We start from the raw sequence: 15,665 nt of genomic DNA, 5'->3' as shown, positions 1-15,665 counted from the left end.
TAAATAGGTAACTGGATAGTAGAGTCTCAATTAAAAGGCTTAAAGGAAATAAGTTTGTAGATCACATTGAAATTAATTATATTTGACTTTGAAATGAAGAGTAAATGCATTGTAAATATAGAAACAAATTTACAGCACTAACTCACGATTAACAACAGCTATTATTCAGTGATTTACTTATTATGTTCAAGACTCTAAATTAGGAGATTTGATCATTAATTTAGAGCTGGTGAGGTCTTTAAAGATCAATAAGGGCGACAGGAGAAGATCCTCTCTTGGGTGCTCTCTCTCTCTAATGTTTCAAAACCCATAAAATAAGGACTCTAACTAAATTTTTGAGAGACAGAACCCACAGAGGAATGCAGTGAGGCAATTCTGCAGCCCAAGGTAACCTGGAAAATACTGGAAAGGCTCTGCTGCATGGAGTAAGAGAGGCAGCAGTCAGAGTGAAGGAACTTCAGTCTGGCAGAGGCAGCCCCAGGGCAACTGGGAGCCATGACTCATGGCAGCAGGGGCAGTTTCCTGACCTACACCCAGGGGAGCAGCAGACAAAACTTGGAAAATTGGCAGGGGGACCTCTGCCAAAGTGCATGTGTGAAGCCCAGCCCTCACGGCACTCAGCAAGCAGTATGACCCAGGAAACCCAGATCCAGGAAACAGGCAGAACCTGTAAGGAACAGTTCCCAGGCAACTGAGCCTTTGAGTGTTCAGCTTACCAAAGGGAGGGGAGTGAAGAGAGACTTCTAATGTCTGTCCTCTGTATTTGGAACAGGACTCTGGGGCTCCATATTCAGATCCTGATCACAGTCTAGGCACCCCATAGAACAGCCCCCTCCTCACCTCAGTACCATGGCAGAGGGGTGCGCTTGTGGTCATTCACAGACCAGGAGGGAAGACAGAGCCTCACACATGGAGATCCAATAATACTCAATAATCCTCAAATAATCCTCAAATAATACTCAATAATACTCCCAATAATACACCCAATGGGGTGCTCAGGAAGCCCCAAAACCAGGCACAGGTTGGGGAAATGAGCAAACAGAGAAAAAAGAGGAATACCATTGAGAAATAGATTGTCTATAATCCCAAGAATGATCAAAATACTCAATCTGAAGATGAGGAAGTACAAGCATCTGTATCTAAAGACTCCAAGAAAAATGGAAATTGGGCTCAGGCTATGACAGAGCTCAAAAAAGATTTTGAAAATCAAATTAGGGAGATAGAAGAAAAATTTGGAAAAGAAATGAGAGAGATGCAGGAAAAACATGGAAAAAAAAGAAATCAGCTTAGTCAAGGAGATCCAAAAAATGCTGAAGAAAATAGCATGTTAAAAACCAGCATAAGTCAAATGGATAAAACAGTTCAAAAAGTTATTGAGGAAGAGAAGAATGCTTTAAAAAAGCAGAATTGGCCAGATGGAAAAAGAGACAAGAAAGCTGTCTGAGGAAAACAAATTCTTCAGATCTAGAATGGAACTGAGGTAAGCTGTGGACTTTATGAGAAATCAAGACACAATACTTCAAAACCAAAGGAATGAAAAATTAGAAGAAAATGTGAAACATCTCATTGAAAAAACAACTGATCTGGAAAACGGATTCAGGAAAGATAATTTTAAAAAGTATTAGGATACCTGAAACTCATCATCACGAAAAGAGCTTTGACATCATTTTTAAAGAATTTCTACATGAAAATTGTCCAGATATCCTAGAAGCAGAGGGCAAAATAGAAATTGAGAGAATCTACCAATCTACCCAAGAAAGAGATCCAAAAAAAAAACAACCCCCAGGAATATTATAGCCAAGTTCCAGAACTCCCAAGTCAAAGAGAAAATATTATAAGCAGCCAGAAGGACACAATTCCAGTATCATGGAGCTGCAGCCAGGACCACACAGGACTTAGCAGCAACTACATTAAAAGCTTATAGGAGGGGCAGCTAGGTGGCATAGTGGATAAAGCACTGGCCCTGGAGTCCGGAGTACCTGGGTTCAAATCTGGTCTCAGACACTTAAGAATTACCTAACTGTGTGGCCTTGGGCAAGCCACTTAACCCCGTTTGCCTTACAAAAACCTAAGAAAAAAAGCTTGTAGGGCTTGGAATATAATATTCCAGAAGAAAAAAGAGCTCAGAATGCAACTGAGAATCAACTGCCCAGCAAAACATCCTCTTCCAGGGAAAAAAAGATGGACTTTCAATGAACCAGGGGAATTTCAAATGTTTCTGTTGGAATGGCCAGAGCTGAATAGAAAGTTTGATCTTCAAATACAAGACTTAGGTGAAGCATAGAGAGTGGAGAAGGATAAAATATGAAGGACTTAATGATGAGCTACATGTATTCCTGAATAGAAAAATTATACTGATGTTACTCATGAGAAACTTCTCATTATAGATGAAGCACAGGAGAGAACTGAATTTGAAGATATAATACATTGTACAAATGGAGTCAATGGCTAAAAGGGAAATGTAATGAGAGCAAGAGAAAGGAGAGGCAGAATAGGCTAAGATATTTCATATAATAAGTTTTTTTATGACAATGAGCTATTGCAATGATATGGAAGGGGGGGAAGGCAAAGGGGAATGAGGGAACCTTCACTCTCATCAGAGGTGGCTCAGAGAGGAAACAGCATATATACTCAATGGGGTATAAACATCTAGAGTAAGGAGGAGAGAAGGGGGACAGGGGGAAGGGCAAGTGTGAGTGATGGAGAAGAGGGTGGACTGTGGGGAAAAGTGGTCACACATAACACATTTTCTTCTTTATTTCTTGCAAGGGGCTGGGATTGGGACCACAAGACTAGGTAGTTGCTGGGCCTAAGAGGTGATATGTGGGCTCGGGGCCTCTTGGCCCCAGGGCCGGGGCTCTGTCTGCTGCTCCACTCAGCTACCCTACAGCACACTTAAGAAGAGGGACAGAGTGATAGGAGAGAGAAAATATAGCATATGGTAGTGGGGAAGTACAAATGGAGGGAGGTGTGATCAGCAATGGCAACAGTGGAAAAACATGGAAATAGCTTTTTTGATGGACTTTTCATAAAGAATGTGATCCACCCATGACAGAGCTGGAAGTATTGGAACACAGACTGAAGCACATTATTATTATTATTATCATCATCATCATCATCATCATCATTATCATTATTTGGGGGGGGAGTTTGCAGAGCAAATGGGGTTGGGTGGCTTGCCCGGGGCCACACAGCTGGGTGATTGTTGGGTGTCTGAGGCTGGATGTGGACCTGGGTGCTCCTGGCTCCAGGGCTGGTGGTCTGTCCACTGTGCCACTTGCCTTACCCTACTATTATTATTGTTATTATTATTATTAATAATAATAATTTTATTTGGGGGGGATTGGTTTTTGCAGGGCAATGGGGTTGGGGTGGCTTGCCCAGGGTCACACAGCTGGCTGATTCTCCTGGCTCCAGGGCCAGTGCTACGTCCACTGTGCCACCTGTCTGCCCCTATTATTATTATTTTTTTATTTTAATTTTAATTTTTTGTCTTTCCTTTATCTTATTGCTCATGAGGGTCTATGTTTTTTGGGGGTAGGGGATATTATGTTTACTCTTAAACAAAAATATTTTAGTAATGTATAAAAATACATCATTTGTACAAAAATAAGAATAAATAAATAAAAATTGCAAAAAATAAATAAATAAAGGTCAATAGCCTGATTCCTAAATTATGTAGGTGAAGAAACTTAATCCCAAAAGTTGAAATTACTAGTCCAAGTTCATACATCTATGAGAGAAAGCTCAGATTCAAAGGTCTTCTTTCATCAAATCCAGGATTCTTTCTAGTGTGCCACTCTGAGACTTTCTTGAAGGCATCCTGGGGGGAGAGGGTTCACATTTACATTTCTTTTTGTTGTTGTTGTTATTGTTGTTGTTGTTGTTGTTTTATTTTATATTATTAAAATAATCTTGTTGTGAGAGTAAAAGTAACCCCCTCCCCAAAAATAGTTAGAGAAATCTCAAGAATAGTGAGAGAGAAAAACAAATGTACTTCAGTCTGTGTTCAGATTCTAATGGCTCTGTCTCTGGGATGAGTTGCCTTCTTTATCATAAGTTGCCAGAGAAGTTGCTTCAATATTTTTCCCACAGTTGCTATCACTAGCTATATTTCCCTAGACTCTATTTCTCCACATTCTCATTTATTTTATCCTCTCTCTCCTTTCACCCTGTCCCTGTTCAGAAGTGAATATCCTCTCCCATGATCTTCCCTCTCTTCTATCACCTATTCTCCTTTTCCCTCTCCCCATTCCCCCTTTCCTATCCCTTTACTCTCATTTTTCTCTAGGGTAAGATAGACTTCTTAGATTACCCCAATAAGTGTATATGCCATTTCCTCTTTGAGCCATTTCTGATAAGAATGAAGGCTCACTCATTCCCCCTTGCTTTCCTCCCATTCCACTCCTTTGCAAAAGCTTTTTTTCCTTATTCTCTTATGTGAATTATCTTAGCTCCTTCTTCTTCTCCTTTTCCTTCCTCCCAGTACTTTCCTTTATCATTCATTGACTCCATCTTTTTACAGTATTATAACATTATATTCAGCTCTTTCCTGTGTGTTGTCCATATATGCTTCTTCTAACTGCTTTTATAAATGAGAATGTTCATATGAATTATCAGTATCTTCTTCCCATGCAGTAATACACTCAGTTCAACATCAACAATTTCCTCATAATTAGTCCTTCTCATTCACCCACTTCTATGTTTCACCTGAGTTCTGTATGTGGATATCAAACTTTCTTTTTAGTTCTGGTAGTTTCAATAGGAAAGTTTGAAAGTTCCCTGCTTCATTGAAAGTCCAACTTCTCCCCTGAAAGAGGATGTTCAGTTTTGCTGGGTAGTTGATCCTCTGCTGTAATCCAAGCTCTTTTTGACTTTGAGAATATCATATTCCAAGCTCCTCAAGCCCTTAATGTAGATGATGCCAGATTCTGTGAAATCCTGACTAGAGTCATGGTCATTGAATTGTTTGTTTCTGGAAACTTTTTGTATTTTCTCTTTGACTTGGGAGCTTTGGAATTCGTCTATAATATTCCTGAGAGTTTTTCTTTGGGGATCTCTTTCAGGAGGTGATCGGTGAATTCCCTCAATTTCTATTTTACCCTCTGCTTCTAGGATCTCTGGGCAATTTTTGCTGTATTATTTCTTGAAAACATGAAGTCTAGGCTCTTTTCCTGGTTGTGACATTCAGGTAGCCCCAAAATTGTTAAATTATCTCTCCTGTGTCTGTTTCCAATGAGATAGTTCACATTTTCTTCTAATTTTTGTTTCTTTTAGTATAGTTTTATTTCTTCCTGATTTCTCACAAAGTCATCAGTTTCCTTTAGTTCTATTCTACATTTGAAGGAGTTATTTTCTTCATATAGATTTTTTTATCTCCTTTTCCAGCTGGTCAATTCTGTTTTTTAAAGCATTCTTCTCCTAATTTTCCTTTTGGGGTCGCTTTTTTCCATTTGGCCTAAACTGGTTTTTAACATATTATTTTCTTTATCATCTTCTTGTAATTTTTTCACCAAGCTGCTGACTTGGTTTTCATGATTTATCTGCATTGCTCTCATTTCTCCTCCCAAGTTTTCCTCTATCTCCCTTAATTGCTTTTTCAAAGTCTTTTTTTGAACTCATCCTTACCTGAGCCCAATTTCTATTTCTCTTAGAGGTTTTGGATACAGAGGCTTCAACTTTGTCATCTTCTGAGGATGTATTTTGATCCTTCATGGGCCCAAAGTAATTTTCTATGGTAAAATTATTGTTCTGTTGTTTGTTCATTTCCTCAGCCTATGGCTAGTTTACCACACTTCCAAAGTTTTGGGGGGTCCCACTGGGACCTTAATTCCTCTAAGGTTTTATGAGAGGCTCTGACGGTTATATTACTTGTCCTCTGATGTGTGGATAACCCCAGGCCCTCCCCTCTGCCCTAGAGCTATAAGGAGGGTCCCTGCTTAGCTATGGTAGTATGGGAGCCCAAACTGCAACCTGGATCTGAGTGAAGGCAAACAAAAGAGTCCTTCCCCAGAGAGAGCACAGAGAGCTCTTCAGTCTCCCTCACTCTCCCCACCCCTTACCTGGGTGATCTGGAAGTGCTGTGTGGCTTCACTGATTCCCACTGAAAATTCTCACAACAGGGCTGCTCTGGAGTCAGCGCTCCACACTCTTGTGCAGCAGAGTTCGCTCACCACCTCTTCAAGCTGTCCCTGGTGATCCCTGGGCTAAGAAGTCTGGAAATTGTCCCCTCTGCCACAGACCCAGGCATCTCCCTGGATCCAGGTGCACTGTCTGGCTGCACTGAGCTGCAGCTCTTTCCAACCCCTGGTCCCAGTGAAACAGACCTTTCCTGCAGAACTTTTAAGTTGTCTTGGACTGGGAAATTATATTACTCAATCTTTCTGTGGGTTCTTCCCTTTCTAAATTTTAGCTAGAGTCATAATTTGATGGCTTTGGGAGTTTGGGGGGGAACAAGTTTCTTGTTCTTGGCTCCACCCACACCCACATTTCTAATTAAGTTTTCTTAGGCTAATATTAATATAAATTTGTTTGAGCTTTCAACAAATTGGGATAAGAAGAAGGGGTTAGTGGTAAGGGAAAGAGAATTAAGTGGCAAAGGATTTCTACAGAATTCTTAGGGAAAGGAATAGATGTAAGGAGTTGGGGTCTAGAGAAGGAAATTACTCCAGGGTAGTATAAGACTGAAACCAGGTGCCAAGAATAAACAATAATGCAAGTCATTGAAGTGTGACTACTTGTTGAGCTAATTAAGAGATATAATGAACCACTGAGGGGAGAGAAAGAGACAAGGCCAAAAGAGAAACATCTAATAATGGGATTATGAAAAATACATTGAAATATGTAATAATAGAAAGAGAAGAGACTCCAGTGTAAGTAGGTTCAAATCCTACCTCAAACACTGGCTACCTATATGACTTCACCAAGTCACTTTTACTACTTGTGGTCTTGTTTTCTTATCTTTAAAAGAGTGGGCTGATCTAGATAGGCTCTGAGGTACCTTCAAACTCTAGATCTATGATTTTATAAGGCATAATGAAGATTATGGGGAATCAATCTAGTTGTTGGAAGAGAATATGAACAGGAAGGGGTGGTAAAAATATGAAGAACAGACTCTCACTGAAGTCTGTTAAAAATCAAAACATTTCTTTCCCAGGTTATTTGGTAAAAATTATCAACGGCTGACATTTAAGAGAGAAGGAATCTGACGTGGCAGAGTAAATTCAGTGTGAATGATTTGCTTTTCTCCATAACTAAATGGATAAACATGATTATTTACCTAATAAAGAATTCTTTGATGTTCCAAAAACAATCCTATTAGTTTAATAAATGGTTGAAAAATGATGATTTATACAAGCTTGGTTAACAAATCTACTGTGTAGCCCTTGCCCATTTATCATTCATTTCCATATGTTTGTACAGACAGCTGAGTTCTTTCCTTCTCCTCTGAATGCTGTGTTTGCAGAAAAATCAGGATTGAATTTAAAACATAAAATAATCATATTAAATCTCATAGGTAAATGGTATAAATGCAATTATTTTGGTCACATGCTGAAGCAAGAGCCAACTTTGGGTAATGACAGAAATGAAACTCACTCTTAAGTTTAGCCTCCAGAATCTGGAAACACATGGTCTAGAGAAGTTTCCTATCTCAAGAAAGAAATGAAAGATTTATTTGGCTCCTACTATGTTCTGGAAGCATTACAAATGTTGCCTCAATTGATCTTCACAAAAATCATAAGAGGTAGATGCTATTATTATCTCTATTTTATAGTTGAGGAACCGAAATCAGACAGGTGAAGTGATTTGCACAAGATTGCATAGCTACTAAGTGTCTGAGAGTGGATCTGAACTAAGGGCTTCCTAAATTCAAGCTCAGAGCCCTATCCATTTTACCACCAGCTGCCTCTGTCCTATATCAAAAGTCAGAGAAGATAAAGATGGAAAATGTTTTTAGGTTTGTTTTTCACCTTTTCCTACCTCATTCCTTTTATGTTTAATTTTCTTTCAACCTTATAAAGAGGAATCTTCCAAAGAAAAGAGTTATGGCATTAATCTGTCTTTTATTCCCAGGAAGTAGAGTTGACTGAGACATATATGGTGGTAACCAGTAGTCCTTTATTTGCTTTTCATAGGAAAATCAGGTTTCTTCTTCTTTTTTTTTTATTTTATCAAGGCAGTGCAGTTAAGCGGCTTGCCCAAGGCCACACAGCTAAGTAATTATTAAGTGTCGGTGGCCAGATTTGGACTCAGGTACTCCTGACTCCAGGGCCAGTGCTCTACCCACTGAACTACCTAGCCACCCCTGAAATATCAGGTTTCTAATGTTGACATTGCCATTCATATAGAAAACCTTTGCCAAATACCTATCTATATTTGTGATGAGTTAATAGGTTCTTCTCCTTTATAGGAGAAGAAAGTTGCAAGCCAGGTAAAAGATTTTTGCATTTGATGTTGAGTTAGACTAGATCTCTTTCAGCTGAAGGTTTTATATATCTATATCTATATCTATATATAGATGTCAGTATATGTTAATATATAGATGTTAATATATGTTAAAAAAGTTAAAAATATTAAAAATGAGTTAACACCTTTAATGTTCCAATTTATAAAGGCAGTATAGGCTTTATAAACAACAAGCAAAATGATAACAAATTACCTAGTTGTGTGACCCTGGGCGAGTCACTTAACCCCATTTTCTTGAAAAAATCAAATAATAATAATAATAATTAATAATAATAAACAACCCTGGGAGGTAGGTGTTATTATTAACCCCATTTTTACAGATGAGAAAACTGAGAGATTTGAGGATTTGACCAGCATTATATAGCTAGTAAGTATCTATGAAGTAAGATAAGTCCTTCTGAATCCAAACCCAGAATTCTTTCCACTCTGCCATCTAGTTGCAGCCTCAAAATTAGAAAGAACTAGGTTCAAATCCCACCCCTGATTTTTTTTTTTTTTGGCTGTGAGGTTACTTAACCTCTCAGTGATCCAGGCAATACTAAGATTATAATTGTAGAAAAGGAACTAACCTGGAGTAAGAAGTCACTGAAGTCACAAGAATCTAATCCCTATTCCTCCTAGTCATTTTATTATCTCAGATACAAATGCAACCTGAAATAGAGATATATTAAAACACATTGAATAAAACAAACAGAAATAACTTCAGAGATAATATTTTCATGGAAATAAGTACTTACCTTGCCTTGTGGACCCTGACACTAGATCTCAAGTCCCACAGTGAGCCAAAGCTAAACTTGGCAGTTTCCTCATAACTTTGAAAGTTTTAGAGTCAATAAGAGGGCCAGGTGCCTGTTGCACAATGAATGATGCTCCCATCCCCCAACTGCATCCTTCTCTCAGAACAGATGACTATCGTTGTGAAAATAAATCAAGTATACCTGTCTGACCAGGAGATAGGAACCTTGAGTTACTGCTCAGACAATATAAATGCAAGATAAATGTGAAATATTGCTTTAGCAGTCCCATGACTCCTTTTTTGCCACTTCAGAAACTGTAATAGGAGTGATAGGTTACTTTTTCATGGTTTAATTATTTGTCAGTCTTAACACTTATGAGACTTTTGTGTTTTAAGCATTTATTTTGTGGCAGAGGAAATAAATAACCGCTTTATACCTCATACCTATGACTTTATGTATTGAACAACGTTTCTACAAGGAATCTTATTAATCTCATTTGGGGAGATACTAGACATATTCTGAACCTAGGTTTTATGTAAGAAATTTTGCAGGTTCTCATGCAAAGAAGGGGAAATAATGATTCACTTTGTGGGGTGGGGGAGGAGGGAAACCTAATTTACTCTCTGAGGTCATTCTCTTCCAGGCTATATGAATTTAGAGAAATTGGTATCAGTGTCAATTTAATTTATAGGGTCAGGATAAGGAGGAAGGGGGTAAAGAAGGCAAAAAAATGTTTTTTCTATCCAATTTGTGGGGATTCTAAGAAGAGCTGTGCTTAACCTGGACAGCCCATTCACCTTGCTGCTGTACCTTTTGGTCCTGGTCTTCCAAAGACCACATCCTAGTGAGCTTAACCTACTTAGCTTTTAACTCCTGGACCAGGACTCACTTTGTCCTGATTGCTGAGTTCAAGAACTCCAATTTACATGATTATATGACCCATTATACCTTTCCATCCACCCATCCACCAAACCCCACAGAAATAGGGAGAGAAAGAATGATCATGGAGAAAGGAGTGGAGAGAATATACAAATCATCAAAAGATTTCAGTGGAAGTCAGTTACAACTGGAATCAAGAATGTAGTCTAGTCCTTCATTCCTTCCTTAATTCCTAGGCAATGATAAGTAATGTGTTAACTTTCAAGTACTTTGTAATAACTAGTTAAGGATTTAGAAGGTGGTTTCTATTTCAAGGCAAAAAATCTTTGGGAACATGGGGCAATCTAAAATAGACTTGAAAATAGATGTCAGAGTTATAGGAGAGTTAGATGTACTGGCTACAAACATCTGTGAGATGCATATGTCCCTCATTCAGTCTCCCTGTGTTCTCCTTTATCCTTGGGGAGAAGAGAAATGCTGAATCAAGAACCTCTCTTGCTTCCTATTCTTCATCTCAACCCCTTGAGTGTCTCCCATTCTTGGCTTTCAAGCCTCTATATTTCTACCAGTTATTTAAATCAATGAATATTAATTAAACACCTTATATGTGTAATTCACAAAGCTAGGTATTAGAGATATACAGATAAAAAGCCCTCACCTTCAAGAGAATATAAGAGATATATGAATGAATAACTATAATAATGAAAGGCAGACTATGATTAAGTGTTTGGTCAAAATGAGAGGTCTGAGAATTTGAGTTGGTAGATATCATTTTTTTCTGGAAGAATCTAAGAAAGCTTCATGGAAGAATTGCATCAACATGGTCTGCATATAAAAAGCAAAATGATGAATATTAATGGTATGTCTCAGCAAAGGTGGAAGCCTTACAATTTAAGGAGGAGGTCATCCTTGAAGATGACTGATAAGGGAAAGATTTGAAGGTGGAAGAAATCAGGAAAATTGTCAGTGAGTTAGTTGCTTTGGGGAAGGCCCGGGTGGACTTGACTTTCATTCTAATCTTGTAGTCTTCCTGGATCTGTTAATCCTCTCATTTAAACAAGTGTAAAATTAACAAGGTCAGTTAAGTAAGGGCAGTGATAAAGTGACAGCCCTAAAGTCAGGAGGAGCTGAGCTCTGAATCAAGAGGACTGAATTCTGAGTTCGAAACTGACCTTTTACAATTGAGCTTACTAGATGTGTGACCTGAGGCAAGTCACTTAACCCTGATTGCCTCACATTCAGTCCTCTTGATTCATATCTGACCACTGACTTTTAAAGAGAAAGTGAGGCTGCTAACTTAGCACAGCACCCCCTCACTCCAATCCAATTCCAGTGCATGTCATGGCATCACCTCCCTGATGTCATGATTTTCTTTGCTAATGAAGGACAAACATTACCATCATCATCAAAGTTAACAAAAACATGTAAAAAGTTACAATAAACTATTACAGCTCCAGGAGGATCCATTGTGTTAGGAACTATGCTCTATGTGATTATTATTTTTATGAGAATTTAATGTTTTGGGGGAAAAGTTACTAATAAGTGAGATGGGAATTGAGCAAACCATAGCTTTATCAAGCAAAGCAGTGGTGCTCTGTAGAGGTCCTCCCTTGTATTCCAGCCCCAGGGCTCCCCGGAGCAGAATTCTCAGCTGTGATAAATTGAGTATGTTTTTCTGAAATGGGCAAATGCCACCTAAGCACAGTATTTAGTATAGGCTGTAATTCATCTGAACCCCTTTCCCACAGAAGGAAAATGTTATGTGACTACCAGCCCAATCCTGAGTGGTCACAATTCTGCAGCTGGCTTTGGTAAGCTTGATTCTCTCCTGGCATGTCTACACTATGGGGAATGAAGGAGGGCATTTAATTAGTATTCTGTTCTACTTTTCCATTGTGTTCTTTCTCCACTCCCCCAGGAAAAGTTGGTGAGTGGAGAGGGACATAGGGTCATGGATGGACAGCCTAAGTCTTGAAGGAGAAAGGTGGTGAAAGTATCAGTGAATTAGAAAAGGTGGGGAGGAGAGAGATTCTTGCTTAAGGGAGGGGGAGGAGTGTTTTGCATTCATTATGATCTTCTAAGCTTCAATCTTGTACCTTCATCAAAGCAAAGGGAAAAATGGGGAAAGCATGTGAGAAATCCCAAGTTCTGATGAATTGAGGTTATATTATGACCCTTTGGGTCACCAATGTCCAATGTACCATTTTGAATCCTATGCAACTGCAGATCAAAAGTAATCCTTAGAAGTTACCCAGATTTGAATGATGGTTTGGAGAGAGTGGGGAGAACTGGAATATAAAAGATATTTGTTCATAAAACATGACTCAGCAGCAGGAAGAAAGAATAGAAGAAGACTAGGGTCCCTTGAAAGTTTTGTAGTATCACATCAGGAAGATGCTGGCTCTGATTCAAAATGAAATATGAAGGGTAGCATAAAGGATAGTCTTGATTATGGAAATCAGGAAGATCTGATTTTGTTTTTGACTAGGCAAGAGGGTTAAGTGACTTGCCCAAGGCCACACAGTTAGGTAATAAGTGTCTGAGGCTGGATTTGAACTCAGGTACTCCTGACTCCAGGGCCTGTACTCTATCCACTGTACCACCTAACTGCCCCATAAGACCTGATTTCAAATCCTGCCTCAAACACTTCTAGCTGTGTTATCCTGAGAATGCTACTTAACCTCCCTTTGCCTCAGTTTCTTTAACTGTAAAATGGAATAATAGTTAACACCTGCTTCCTAGGATTGTAATGAAGATCAAATGAGAATATTTTTAAAGCATTTTCCAGATGTTTACTGCTATATAAGGGATAGTTGTTCTTATTTATTATAAGAATCTAAGGATGTGATGATGGGTCATATTAGAAGAATTAGAAGAATGAGTCTTTGAAGGTATACTAAAATAAAATTTGATGGGAGGAGTAGATTAAGAGCAGAAATAAAAGGACCAAGAATTTCAACAATAGAAAGAAATGGGAAATAAAGTCAGAAAAGCTGGACTCTGATCATCATCCTGTTTCCTACTATCCATATGATGCCGGACAAATCAATTAACTTCAATGGAGTCTCAATTTTGTAAAGGATAAAGTTTCATGAACTTAAAGTCCTACAACCCCTTGACTGAAGAGATGCTGAAAGATTTAGCCTCATTGACATAGGCAGAATGAATACCTATAACAATTTATTGAGAATTTGAAAATGACCCAATGTTTCCTGCCTTTGTCTGTGATCTTTTTCTCTATGAGCAAACTTAATCTCCACTAACTGTTCCTAACATAGCCTTTAATATTCTCTACCTATGAATCACCCAGAGTCTGAGAAGTGCAGCAGGCTAGTGATATAGTAATATGCACAATGACTATTTCTGGATTTGTGCAACCCAGTATTACCTGACATTTAATTCTTCTCCAGGATAAATTCTCTAAATCAGTAGTTCTTAATCCCTTGGTGGTTCATGGATATATTTAAAAAAAGAATCCTTGAGTTGAATGGGGGGAGGGGGATTACACCTTTGTTTTCCTTTATCTTTAATTGAAATTTAACCTTTCTTTCAATTGTGAATGTAGGAGGCAAACATGATTCTGAGAAGGGGTCCATTGACTTTTCCAGACCACCCAAAGAACCTGTGACCTTAAAAAAAGGTTCAGAACCCTTATTCTAGGACACCTTGTAGGATATGTAAAGAGTCAACTTGGGACATTTCCTGATGGAAGAAAGCATGTTGACCAGCCCACTGGGGCTGCAAATATTGTTCCCATTTTCACTTGGCAGATGATCTGGAAAAAGAGTTGGTAGATCCAAAGGACACAGCAAGGACAAGGAGACTAGAGTCAGGAACTTTGTCACTTTTCCTAATGAAAACCAGCAGATGATGAAATTGTTTAGTAATAATTTTGGTAAAGGGCCAAGAAGGGTGAATAGGGCAGGTCCTTAAGATTGATAAGGAAGATGGCCCATATAGCCACATCTTTAGAGAGCAGAATTGATTCCACTGAGCATTTATCTAGGAGGACATTGAGTTCTTTCATTCCTGATCATTTTGGATGAAATTTCTGAAATGATAGCCTTGTGCATTTGCCACTTCGGTGACTGAAACAGAAAAATAACTGGGAGCTCCCTGTTTGGAAGTCAAAGGGACTACCAAGCTATTAGAATCCCCTGATTAATGTCTGTTGGCATTATGGCAGCTAGGGAGATTCCAGAGCACTAGGGGCACTATTAACATGCAAGAAGAGTTAAACATGTGAACATGCCAGCCAATCTGCTATGTACTGTGAATATGAGTCAACTCTAAGTTCATTTTCTTCAAATCTCAGTTAAAGTCTCACCTTCTTCTGCAAGAAGTCTGTCGCAATCTTCCTTAATCTAAGTGCCTTCCCTCAGTTGTTTTTATCCAATTTATCCTGTGTATATCTTCATCTGGAGTTGTTTGCTTGTTGTCTTTTGCATTGGGAGAGCATTGGGGTACAAAACAGTACCTGCCCTCAAGGATTTTACAGTCTAATACAAAAGACAACATGCAAGTAAATGTATATCTATATCTATCTACCTGTCTTTCTATATATAATATATACATGCATATGTATATCAAGATATAAATATATAGAGTATATATGATCTATGATTTATGACTTATGAACTTAAAAAATCCTCTTTCCCTCAGAGATTGAAATGCTGGGGACAGTAAACATAGGGAGGGGGTAAGGATTATATTATTATTATTATTATTATTATTATTATTATTATTATTATATGTTGTAAAGTATGTTTGATATATTTTAATTACACCATTGAATTAATTTGTAAAAACTAATCTTGCTAGTGATTAAAAGGAACTGTAGAGCAAAGGACCCACCCTATATTGAGAGAACACCATGGGGGGTAGCACATAGCTGAAGTTTCCCAAGTTCCCCTCTAAACAATTCTAAAATTCTATCTCAATTTGAATTCTGGAGTGGCAGAACCAACTAAAATTCAGGTAAAACAATCTTCCAACTCAAGACAACTTCAGAAACTATCAGGAAATAGCTGTCTCTCACATGGGTGGGGCAGTGGTGGTCAAGTCTGGAGGACAACACAGGCTATGCCAAAACACCAGCATTGAGACTTGGAGATGACTGCATTAGCAATGGCAGTAGTTTTGGGGGCTTTTAGCCCAAGGATAGGCTAAAAACCCAAGAATGGTGGGGAGGGGTCAGAGAGCTATTCAGAAAAGGATTGTAGGGGAGGTATTAGATTCAGAACCCTGTTGCATTGCCCATATACAGTTTGAACAAAGGAGTAGTAGCACTTGTAACCTAGGGGAAGCATTGACTCTAGGTGGGGAGTGCTTGTCAGTTCTTATCTTAATTCCAAGACAAAAAATGAAATAGCAATTATGACTGCAGGAGAGCTGAGCACCTAGTCTCAGGGCCAGTAGAAATGTTAGCACCATTAACTACAGTCAGGGAGCACACACTTCTCTTTACCATCAAAACCCTACAGACTCCCAGACCTATCTCTGAAAACAGTACAAAGTGAGTACTGAGGCTTAGTACAGATTACCCAGGGAGGAGAGTCCAACATTAAATAAAAGACTGGAAAA

This window comes from Macrotis lagotis, chromosome X (genome assembly GCF_037893015.1).
Source record: "Macrotis lagotis isolate mMagLag1 chromosome X, bilby.v1.9.chrom.fasta, whole genome shotgun sequence".
In the NCBI taxonomy this organism is placed as follows: domain Eukaryota; kingdom Metazoa; phylum Chordata; class Mammalia; order Peramelemorphia; family Peramelidae; genus Macrotis; species Macrotis lagotis.
This window is presented reverse-complemented; position numbering follows the sequence as displayed.